We start from the raw sequence: 12,052 nt of genomic DNA, 5'->3' as shown, positions 1-12,052 counted from the left end.
GAGTCAAAGGTGCCTCATTAGCCTGGAAGTTAAGAGCCACCACGGCCAAATTGATGATGCTCCGGTGTGGGCTGTCCGCTGTTTTGCCCTATGTCAGACCTTGGCAGTCGGGTGGCCGGTGGAGATTTTCTGAGGCTGGGAGTGTCCAGGACTCCCGGCCCTGGCTGGCAGGCAGAGGGTGCAGAGCTGGGCCGGGATGTACTTGGAGGCCGCCAGCACTTGGCAGGAGGAAGAGCTGCTTTGCAGCACAAACCCCGCTTTTCTCTCCCTGGGTGGGATGAACACGAATGCCCTGTGCCACCCTTGTAACCCATCATGTCATCGGAATGGGGTTTTCCCAAATTGCTCCTAACTAGCATCGAGGAAAACAGCTTTCAGCCAGGTTGGGTGTACACAGGAAAGGGACTGGGAGGGACATAACAGTTCTCTGCCCAAAGCATCGCACCACAGCTACACTGGCTCAGCCACAAACTGGCTCCAATCTGAGCTGTGCCCAGCCACCAAGGGCTGGAAAAGCCCAGCCATGGTCTTGAGAGGAACTGGTGCCATGTGGGGAGCTCTGCCCTGGAAGGCAGAAACATATTTAACCCTGGAAGACCAAAGCATATTCAGGCTAAATCCGTATTCAGCAGCAAATTCTTTGGAAAAGAGCACTGCACAGCACAGGAATGCTGGATCACTTGACCCTCCTCCTCCTAAACATGAAGCTGATTTTTATCTCTTCTTGCAAAACCTTCCATGTCAGCATTAACTAACCCCCCTCAGACACTTGGGCTGCTCATATTTATGTGTTGACTCTGCACGAGTGTTGCTACATTTCTGGCTTTGGCAATGCAGCCATGGCAGTGGCCACAGGCTGGGCAGCCCAGCCACGCCACACACTTTGACAGTCTTCCCATTCCACTCCAATGTCCAGGTAATGTTCTTCTGAGACAGGGTCAGCCAGTGCCCATGTGAGCTCCTAGATTGGGAGCAATACCCCATGGACAGACCCTGCTGGCAGGTCCAGCTCTCCTGGTGTGCTGGTGATTTGTCAGAGCACCAGTGTATGAGGAACCCATGGAACTGAACACATATTCCCACCCATACCACCACCCTCGTTGGTGGTATTTCCTTTAATTAATAACAACACAAAGGAAATTCCAGATAGAGTTTAACTCCAGTGTAGGGAGAAACAGCAGCTGGAAAGGAGGGAGCAGACAAGACACAGTACTTGCTTTCGAATAACCCTTCAACCTCAGGGTAATTACTGCTGTGGTGTTCTGAGGGAAACAAGGTCAGGAGGAGGAGAGTGCAGGGCAAGATTCCCAGGGCTGTGCACAAGTAACTAGGACAAGGGTGTTTGTTCTGCCTTTTGAGGGGCTACTTGCCTGGATTAGTCTTGGAGAGAATGCAAGACCCAGAGGGAGCTGCAGAAAAAGCATCAGCCTCTCTAAAAACAGAATGCAAAATGTTTTCCTTCTGTCCCCAGAGGCATGAATGCCGATGTCCTGAGGAACGTGCATGGGAAAGGATATTAAAACGCAAGTGGTGAAGGCCAGGCGGAGCAATGCTGTCCATAGGGATGGTGCTTCCTGCAGGCAGCAGTGAATGGAGACCTTCGATGGAGAGGGGCATCCCGATGAGAAACCATTGCTGGGAAGAGTCTGTGCTGACAGAGGGAAGCTCTGGCTATGTGAAGCAGATAAGAGAGAGAAACAACCTGTCAAGGACAGAGAAGCAAGGAGGAATGGAGACAGCTCCCACAGGCAAACACCACACCCGGGCTCATACAGATGCCAAGTTTTCGCAAGGGATGGCTCTACTTGAAAGAGTTGGGTAGGTCGAAGGTCAGGCATAATTTCACTCCCTTCTGCAGGGACTACTTATGCCTTGTTATAGCAGGATTTACCACTGGGTTTGGTTTCTTCTGCATGTTGATCTTCCAGCCTTTGCTGTGCTACTACCCTTCCCAAGCTGTGCTGATAGCAGATAGCCTGGTTCCCGTAGCAGGGGTGATAATGAGGAAAATAGGTGATGGGGCCACTCATTTCTCTGAGGCAATCCTCTTTAACTTCCAGCTTATACAAAGGTGCTTTTCTGTGAACAAGGGAGACAAACAATACACAGGCTGCTCCTTGCTCAAGCATAAAGCCCCATCCACCATAAAACTGGCCAGGGTGCATCTCACGGCCAATGAGTATGTGGTGATGCCTCAGGTACCAGAACAGCTTTGTGTTCCTTCCCTCCACTCCCTCTCAGACACTCACCTCTGAACCATAGGATCTCTCCCTGCCCCACCATCCGGTAGCAAAGATGCACCCCCACACCCAGCAAAGTCCTGCTCAGCCCTTGCATGGATCATTTTTGGTGGCAGCTCCTATTGTTTGCATTATCTGTTCAATAAAGGAGTTCTCTGGCTTAGGTTTATCTCAAAAGAAAGTCAGACGTTACACCCCGGAGGGATTCCCCACCCAAAACACTCCCACAACCGTCCTTGCAACACATTTTCCCTCCCTCACCTCAGCTTCGAGGTCCCAGAAAAATAGAATCCTGGCAGAGGTAGCCAGCCCTATTCCTCACAGTCATGGCTCTTTCCTAGAGCCCAAATCTGTGGTTCAGGTCACAGCATAGGTCCTGGGAAGGTTTCCTGGCCTGTGGGATCAAGCCTCCCATCCTGCCACATGTCAGTCACTCCAGGCGGGAAGGAGGAATGAGCTGTAGCACCATAGCAGTGGATTAAGCTCCAGTCTGCTCCTAATCCCTCTAACAGGATAACCAAGGGTTTGCGCCAGCATCTCTAACCTCCTGCAGCCCCAGGCAGCGTCACTGCCCTCCAGCCTGCCAGCACGTAATTTCCAATGGCCGCAGAAGACATCCACCAGCCCAGACAATCCTTGCATGTAGCTGGACTTCCCTGTTTAGTTTCTAGAGTAAAAAAAGCTTTCCACATTCTCTGCCCTTTCCACCCAAAGGGTGACAGTTTCTTTAAACAGAGTTTGTGTATTTAGGGATGCGAAAGTTTAGGAATCAGGAACTTCAGGACTATCTGAAAAAAACTAGATACTGAATATCCTTAGGGCATGGAAAGCTCAGTACAGCTACTGAGTGCCCTTCAGGGTATCTAAAACTTTCTGATTTAAAAAGAAGACAAAGGGCAGCACCGTCCTCTAGTTTTCTCCACTGCCCACTGCTGATCCTGTTGGAGCTTAGATGTGATCCCAGCCAGTTTAACTTCAAGTCCTTTGCTCTAACCTAAATAAACAAGATTATACCCAGCTTAGAGCTGGTGTGTCTGTGTAAGGTACTTAATATAAGCACCTTTATATAACCCCCTTCTCTGAATCCTTTGCAGTCTTTAAGGATTTATCCATGCTTATCTTCAACAGAAAAGGTGTTGCCTTTATCTTCATTTGACAGATGGGAAACCAAGGGCTAGAGGGGCTTGAGGGAAGGACATGTCCCTCTTTATTTTGTCCATTCAAAAGCTAGGCACACAAGCCTTTCCTCTTTCACATACTTCCTCATCAGCCAGTGGTAACAGCACCATTTTCAAAGGTCATTCATATGTGCTACAGTAGGAATTACCCTGGGAAATACCTGTCTCCTCACTTATGATGGATCAGCACTGACCTCTGGCTACGAGACTAAACCCCTATGTGGTGGCTCCCTGTGGTGCCTCAGAGCATTGCCTGGGATAGATGGAGCAGGAACCACTTCCCAGACTTTCCCCTCTCTACCATCTTGCTTGGAAGAACCCATCCAGTAGTGGAGTCAACACTCTGTGGTACACCATGATGCACAATCGAAACCGCTTATGGATTAGGATTGCCTGAACACCAAGCAGATGCCACAGGCAGATAAGCCATGACTCTTTTGTTCTTTTTCAGGAAGCTCTTAGCAAGCTACTGCCTTGACACAAAGCACTAAATTGTGTGCTTGATAACTTTATCATCCAGGTTTCTCTGATAACCCAGGTTTCTGTGTCAGGTTTCTGATCCTCAGCCCTGTTAAGACACTCTGAAGACCCCTCCTTACTCAAGCCAACAATTTGGTGCATGTGCTTCTGGCATATGCTTGATGGAAGGTCCTCCAAGACCTGCAAGGACCAAGGCAAGCTTTTAGCCTGATTAAACACAGGGCCTTATGGTGCTAATGCTATATGAATATGTAATGACACTAATGAACTCTAACAAGCTGGGCCACAGGGTTTGTTTGCAAGGAGCCCAGAACCTGTCTTACCGGCTGGTGAAGAAGAGGCAGTTTGCTCATTATAGCACGCTCCTCTCCACCCATCCATGCTGGGGAGAGGCACTGCCCAGGGAGGCCTTATTAATTTGTAAAGTTGTCTTTTGATCTCTGTATCTCAGAGCATAATGAGAAGGTTTGAACTTTGCCCATCCCACCCTCTCCATGCCTCGCACTTGCTCTGATCCCCCAGAACCTGGCAGGCAAGGGGAGGACTGCCACAGCTCTGGGATTCACTTCTTCCTGGAGAGAGTTGGGGCCTTTTGAGACACACTTCAGTAGACACATCTGTGGCAGTGTAGCAGGAAAGCATCATTCCCTGCACACCATCCTCTCTGTTGCACAGACACGTGACCCTGGGAGGAAATCTGGGGAAATCAAACCTCAAAAGCAGCTCCCTATTCTCTTGGTTCCCCCAGCTTAAAGCAGTAGAGGCCACCTGGAGCCAGTGGTGCCCCTGTGTGGAGGGGCTGGTGACCATCCATGCAGGATGTTGGCTTCTGTAGCACCTCTGCTCTGAGAGGAAGCTTCTGATGCCCGGTGCCTTCCACTGGAGCTGCTACAGGAGCTCCTGTGCTGGCAAAGAGCCATACATCCCCCCACCTCACAACCCATCAGAGCCTTCCCTTTGTGATTTAATCTCTCTCTCATTCTGGATTGATCCTGCACTCTTGGCACACCAGTTGAAGCTCCTTCTCCACCACTTCCTCCCCCTCAGGCTGCAGCCTCCAGAGCCACAGCAGAAACCGCAGCAAGAGCTCATTTGGCACCATGGTCTGTGTCCAGGAGAGCTGGCTCAGCTGCTCACTTACTCCTCTCCCATGACTCCTCCTTTCCTCAAAAGGAGAGGAAAACAAGCTTCAAGCCAGACTTGAGTCCTCAATGAAACCCATCTGTCAGAGCCATTGTCACAGTGTGACCTGGCAAAAGCCTGGTCAGGGTGTCCAGACCCACCATGGAGAAGAGCACGTAACCAGCCCCAGGAGCAGCACGCACACAAGGGGACATGAGGCTGGAGCAGTGGACACCATGGGACTGCCAGGGCAGCTGTGTTGTCCCCGAGAGATCTGCCTGGGGCTGTGCTACCTCCTTTCTCATCAGCGACAACAGCTTCCAGGCAAGGAGCCAGCTGATAGCTCTGCACATCCACAGATGTCTCCATACAGTTTCCATACACACCAGTCAGAGTGGTGAAGACCTCCTTAGCAAGGACAAGAGTGTCCTAAGGGGCAGGGGTATCTACCCATCCCCTAGCTGCTTCACAAATATCCTCTGAAGGAGATTTCCTAGAGCTTAGTTTTGTATCAAACGCTTGTAAAGTCCCAAGTGTTTCTCTGCCAGGAAGCTAATACTAATATGTTTTTAAAACATCCATTCTGTTAGTCATATCCCATATGTCCTCTGCAATCACCCCTCCTTCTCAGTGGGATCTCCCATCACACCAATCATTTTGTCTAGCCTCAGACAGAGCCTTTATTTAGAGCATGACATTCTTCTGTCATCAACGCCCCTCCAGGCATTTTCACATTTCACTGTTCCCTCTCACCTCCTTGTGCTGCCCCACAGCCCAGTTCATACTAGATGCAAATCCCATCTATTCTGCATTCTCCCAGTGTTCTTGAAGAGTTAGACAGCCCCAGCTCCAGTGCTGAGTCCCTATATGTCTCCAGCTAGCAAAGGGACCCTGCCCTGACAGCCCCAGCCATAAAACTGTGGCTTTTGCTGCAGACATCCAGAGCAGACACAGAGAGTGATATGTGTGTTCTTAGCTCCCCAACATGGCTTTGCATCCTCCTGGAGTATTCCCTTTGATCCATGTTCTGGGCCATGTTTATTTGTGCCTCCTGGAGATGTGCCCCAGGGACCTATGGATGCAGCCTGAGCACCGACTTTGGTGTGTGTGGTGGGGCCAGAGCCGTTGTTAGGGGCTTGTGTGGTAACTTGTGTCCACTCCTTGCTACCCTACCTCAGGTTCAAGGTGGAAAACAGGAGGGAGGTCACCTACATCAAGACTTGATGTGGCTCATTTCTGTGAGCAGGGCTGACTGCATGGACACTGTGCTGCACACACTGCTCACCTGAAAGAATGCCAGAACCTCCCTGTGGCCCAGAGGGAGGTGCAGTCTCTTTAGCTGTGAAATGGGGCTCCTTTGCAGTCTTCCTCCTCCTTTGTTTGCCTGCATCTTCTCACGTTCAGTATGTTGTCTTCTGCAAGACTTGGGAATGTAAGCACATTGGCCTCACCTGCTGCAGGCAGGCAGAGAGCAGCTTTGCCAGCTGTGAGGACAGTGACCCCAGAACCGCAGCTCCAGGGTGGCAGGGCTGTGTTTTGCAGAGCACGTGCAGCCCGACGTAGGAAGCACGTTCGCTCCTGCTGCCTGTGGTTAGCTGGCAGGCTTTTCAGGAAGCAGGGATCTGCTCACAGAGCTGCTTGTTCAGGAGCATGTTGTGTTTTTGCCTGGTCTTGCAGCTGCCTGTCAGCTGCTGTGCAAACACAGCCCTGTATATCATGTCTGTTCTGTTTCCCCTCAGCCCTGCTCTTTGCGGGGCTCAGGATTAGCCACACCTCAGCTGGGTAAACAGGAGCTGATCCTGTCCCATCATCCTAGGGCTTTGCAGCTTCAGCCACCGCAAGCAAGAAGTGCTCCTTTATTTTCTTCCCAAGAAAATCTCCCTTTCATCATTCAGCAGATCTGAAGCCCTTAATTGGACACAGTAGCTGGTGTGATCCTCTGCTTTGGATTCGTCTTCTATTTCCTTTCTTTATCCTTCTATTCTCTGCTTTTGTTCCACTCAGCTTCCTTATCTTCTGACCTGCTCCTCATTTTCTCACTCATTTTCCCTGCTCCTGTCTCTGTCTCCCCCTCTTTGCTTTTTCACCACCAGAGAAAAAGCACCCTTTCTGTATGTCACCTTCTGGGTACTAAATAATCAACTAATGAATATTCTATTTTGAAAAAGCCTTGGGGGTTGTTAGTAACTACAACCAGAACCTTGGTCTTCAGCTCAGCTCAGAGGCAGCGTTTCCTGCACATTTTTACCTGATTTGAAGGGATGCTGAGCAGGGAGGGAGAAGGACACCTATTTCCTGCAGCACAGCACCCTCTAGCCTCTGTCGGGGCTGTAGCTCTTTCCTGATCTGGAAGTAGGAAGGACCTCCATCATCATCATTCAGCCACGCATCCTCCCATCCTGCCACACTCTCTACATGTCCAGCCCTGTGTAACCCCGGCAAAATCCTCCTGCAGCAATACTGCCAAATCCAAGGACAGATTTCATGGGAACTCCAGGGATCAGGATCTCAATGCTGGTCTGTTCTGAGCAGACTTGTGGCAACTGAGACGTCATTTCCCAAAGTTGAGACACCAGCTTTGCAAGGTGGAGCCTGCAGTGAGCCGAGGTGCGAGGTGGTGTCAGCCTGGAGAAGGGATCATTACATAGCATCAGCAGCACTGTTTAATTCCTCCAGCCCATGCAATTCTTTAACTCAGTGGTGGTACAGGCAGGGTTTTCCAAAGGGAAGTACTGCTCCTGCAAAGCCAGCTGAGGACATTGAGGGACGTGGAATCAGTGACTGCAGTAGCTCTGCAGTTGATGTGTTTTCTTGGGAAGCTGATCTGCAGCATGCCAGGTCCTTGTGCATCGAAAAGGGTGGTCACACTGAGCTCGCTTCTGGATGTGGCAGCAGACCCTTCCCACTTGGCTGTGACTGCCAGTGCATCTCCAGGGAAGCATCAAAGAGATGAAGATGTTCCGGATTAGCCTTTCATCCCAGCCATCACACTGTTCCTTGCTGCCTCCTCCCCACCTGTCCACCCTCCAAAACATGCTCCCATGGTCCCCACCAGCCTCACCTGCACCAGCATCAAGCCTGTTTCCTCTCATCCCTGCTTTCCTTCTACACCTCCAGGAAGCAGAGCTCTGGCTTTCTGCTCCGCAACACCATCACCCATTCTCCCAAATCACAATTGTAACCATTTTCTTTGTACTCACTCTCATCCAAACACAGTTGTCTCCTCCCTCCTTCCCAGACCTATCCCAGTTTCCACTATTTTGGCACGAGGCAGTAGCTTCCGCCTCCACTTATTTTATTTCCATAAATATTGCTCTCTAGGAAGAGGCCCTTCCCTATTCCTCAGGCAATTTCGATTTTTACAAGGGGCTGATAATTCCATTGTTCAGTTCACTGAGCATTTCAGTTTGCAGAACTTCAACCCTTCATTCTCCTCAAGCACCACTACTTCTATGGAAAATTTTCCAGAGAAAGTATTTCACAAGCAGCCACTGAAAAAAAAATAAATATGGTTTTAGCAGTCTCCCTCACCAGCTTTCTGAGGTGGGATAATCATAGTCTTTCCAAACTCCAACCTCAGGAACACAGTATAATGGCAAATGTCAGACAGACCACTTGGGACTAAACAGAAGACCGACGGTTTCCTTTATTCAGTATGATATCCTGGAAACACTCTAGGAGCTCACACATCCCTCTGGCTCTACTACATCCATTTGTTTGAATCCATCCTGCTTTCCACCAGAGATGCCTCCTCTCCCTGCTCTCCCAGCCTGCCGGACACTTGCTGCTCTGATGTCACCTCTCCTGCACAGAACCTCCCTGCTTCTGCAGGTGGCTTTAGGGACAGGTGCCACACCAAAGCACCAATCGGCTCCTGCAGCTGTGTCTTGATTTACCAAAGGGACAGAAACACATGTAAGTAAACAAGAGGTGGCAATAAAAGTGACTGCAGGGACAGGTCTGCTCAGCCTGGCAGCTTTTGGTGAAGAAGGTAGGAATTTCACCTAACCAGATTCCCTGGAAAATTCAGGAGGGTAGTGGCACAGATTCATCTCAGGGAGATACATATGGATCCTTCTTCTAGAGCACTGAGAATGCTTGTGGAGCCAGGCAGGGTTCAAGTGCTGTGGAACATCCAGAAACAGGACCAGGGGCACTGCTGTTGCTGGGGAGTGGTTTTCAAAACCTCTTCCTCAGCCAGCAGTTGTGACTGGATGTGGGGTAAAAGCAGTGAGCTGGCTGTCGGGAATTTGTGGACAGAAGCAGTGGAGCACAGCCTGGTAAAGTGGTCAGCTCAGTGGCATTTCTCTTTTGGCCTAAAGAATTTGGTAATGCAACAGCCTATCTGCTCTGAGATGCTCAGTGAAGCTCCCTGTATTAGCAATCAGAGCCCTCTTGGGTTTGGTAGAAAAACAAGAAAAAAAGAATCAGAAGTCTCTAGCAATGGCCTTCAGCCATTAGAAACAAGAGACTGTAGTCTACAGGGGACAAAAAGGTGGACAGCAGTACCCAGCAGGGCTGAGGTCAGTCACTTAAGTTCTATAATTAGGAAATAAATAGCATGCTAAATAAACCCAGAGCAGAAGCTTTTGAGGAGCGTGACAGAGCTGGAAGTTGGCAAGGAGCAGCTGAATGAGAATGTGATGGAAAAATACTGAGCAGGTGGGCCACGTGCCACCTCCCCAGCTGGTTTGTATGATGCAGCCGTTCTCCCATCCCTGGCACTTGACTCCATACATTGCCAGCTCCTCAGGACAGAAGCTGGTCTATTTAGAGCTCTGCAAAATGCCCATTACGCTTTTAGACACCATTTTCAGAAAATACGTAAGAGTCCAAAGAGCACTGTGCCTCCAGATCCAACAGGCTCCGGAACAGCACGGCTCTGCAGCCCACGAGCCAAAGCCTCACTGGCACTGCAGGGAAGGCAGAGCAGGAGGAGAGGAAAAAGTGTTGCCTTTATTTCCATCTGCAAAGCTTTTTTGTGCTCACATGTCACTGACAGGCACTTAGCTTATTTTCAGCTTGCAATCAAGCTCTGTCTAAGAGATGTTTTCCTTTTTGATCCTGCTACACACTGGCAGAGATGAACACCCTGATGTTTCCTCCAGCAAAAATGTTTCCTCAGGGTGCAAAGTCCGCAGGAGTCCTTCAGCACACAGCATGTTTGCTGAGCAGGAGAAAAGCAGGGCCAGGTGAAACGAAGCAGAAAAAGAGTTTGAGTTCCTTGTGGCAGCAACAGCCAAAAAAGAGAGACGTGAAGAACAAAAGGTGACTGTCACCACGGTGTTGCACGGGGGTGTCTTCAGGCTGGCTCAGTAGCACATGGAGTTCTCTCTGACTGGTATCTTTCCAACTGCTGCATTTAAAGAGGTGGAATTATCTATCATCAGTCTTTTTTTGGCCTCTGTACAGAGGTAATTGCCTGCCCAAAGCACAAGGCAAAACGGCATTTTTCCTGTGCCTGCAGTTTTCTGCACATACATTTGGCCCCTTTTGCAGTATCCACACTACTCAGAGAGGAATCCTCCCATCTCCAAAGCATTAGGGTGTTCCTGGACACCCCCACCTCACTTCTCTGCAGTAACATCAGGCAGAAACATCTGCTGGGTGGAGCTGCCAAATCCTTCCCTACAGGGCTGGGAACGAAGCTCATCTCTTCCCAGCACCCTTTCTCGTGGGATGGTTCAGGCTCCTGCTCAGATGGCATTTCTTGAGCATGAGCTGTTTGCTCTGAGTGGCACAGCTTCCATCCTGGCCCCTGGCCAGGGCACTCCACCTGTGGCAGCACCGCTGGTCCCAGCAGCAGCCCTGCAGAGCTCACCAGCATTCCAGCTCAGACAGACCAACTCCCGACACACTCAGAGGGAGGGCAGCTCCCTTCACAAGCCATGGCTCTCCAGCTGTTTTAACAGTCCAAAGTTGGGTTTGTATTCCCAAAATGCTGTTGCTCCCTCCAATCCAGTCCTGCTCCCACACCATGAGGTGCAGCTGGAAGCCCCAACACTGCCCAGAGTAAAATGCCAATGACTCGCACTGATTCTTCCTTCTCTTTCTGGGGTCACGGCACCTTTTCCATCAGGTCCCTTCTTACAGCAATAAAGCTCAGGATTTTGACTCCCATCGCCACAGCCACCTGTGAATTTGTGCTGCCACCCCTCCAGTGTTAGTCTCCAGTTCTCAGCTCTCATTCCTCACTAATGTATCTGAGCATCCACTGGTATAAAAGACCACCCCATGTTTCACTTTTCCTCAGCAAGAAGTGGGCAGCCGAGAGTTCAGTTTGCTCTGCTTTGTGACAGAGTCAAAGCTCTCTCCAAACAGCTGAGCTTCTTTTTGGTCACAGAAATCTTCAACAGTCTTAAGGATTTAAAAATAAAAGCCTTGCCTGGAGGCTCAGCTCTGGTTTTGTGGCATGTTTTCCTGCCTGGATCTGTTTTTTCCTGCCTGGATCAGATGGTGAAGGAGCTAAGGTACACCTGGAGTCAACTGGACTGCAATTTTCTGTAATCAAACTCAAACACATTCCTCAAATACTTAGTTGAGTCTGATACCGGATGTTTATCTGCTGAGCCTATCTGGTAGCTTGATCACAAGCATAACTCGGCTGCCTTGAAACACACCAACCTCAGCCCAGCTGAGTCGCTGACAAATTTAGCAACCATAAACCCTGGGTATTTCCATAAGGTTAATTAAACGATAAGGAATACTGGTGTTTGACTGAGTGGTGTGGGATCACACCTGCAGCAGTCGCGGAAGAGAAGATGCCGCTGTTTGCTCTGCCACCCTCATTCCAGCAGTTCCCTCTCTGCCCTTCCCCAGAGCTCCCTCCTTCCCTGTGACTCAGGCTACAGCAGTTACTCATCTCTCCACATACAGCGCCCTGGAAAATGTGACTTGCTCCTTGAGAGCTTTCTCTACGTAGGAAGCTCCAACTCCCAGTAAACACAGGAACCAAAGTGTCTGAAATGAGAGGAAGGATTTTTCCACCCAGTTATATAAAGCAACCCTTAACACAGCTCAGAACAGTGTTAC

This window comes from Pithys albifrons, chromosome 13, assembly GCF_047495875.1.
Source record: "Pithys albifrons albifrons isolate INPA30051 chromosome 13, PitAlb_v1, whole genome shotgun sequence".
Lineage (NCBI taxonomy): Eukaryota > Metazoa > Chordata > Aves > Passeriformes > Thamnophilidae > Pithys > Pithys albifrons.
This window is presented reverse-complemented; position numbering follows the sequence as displayed.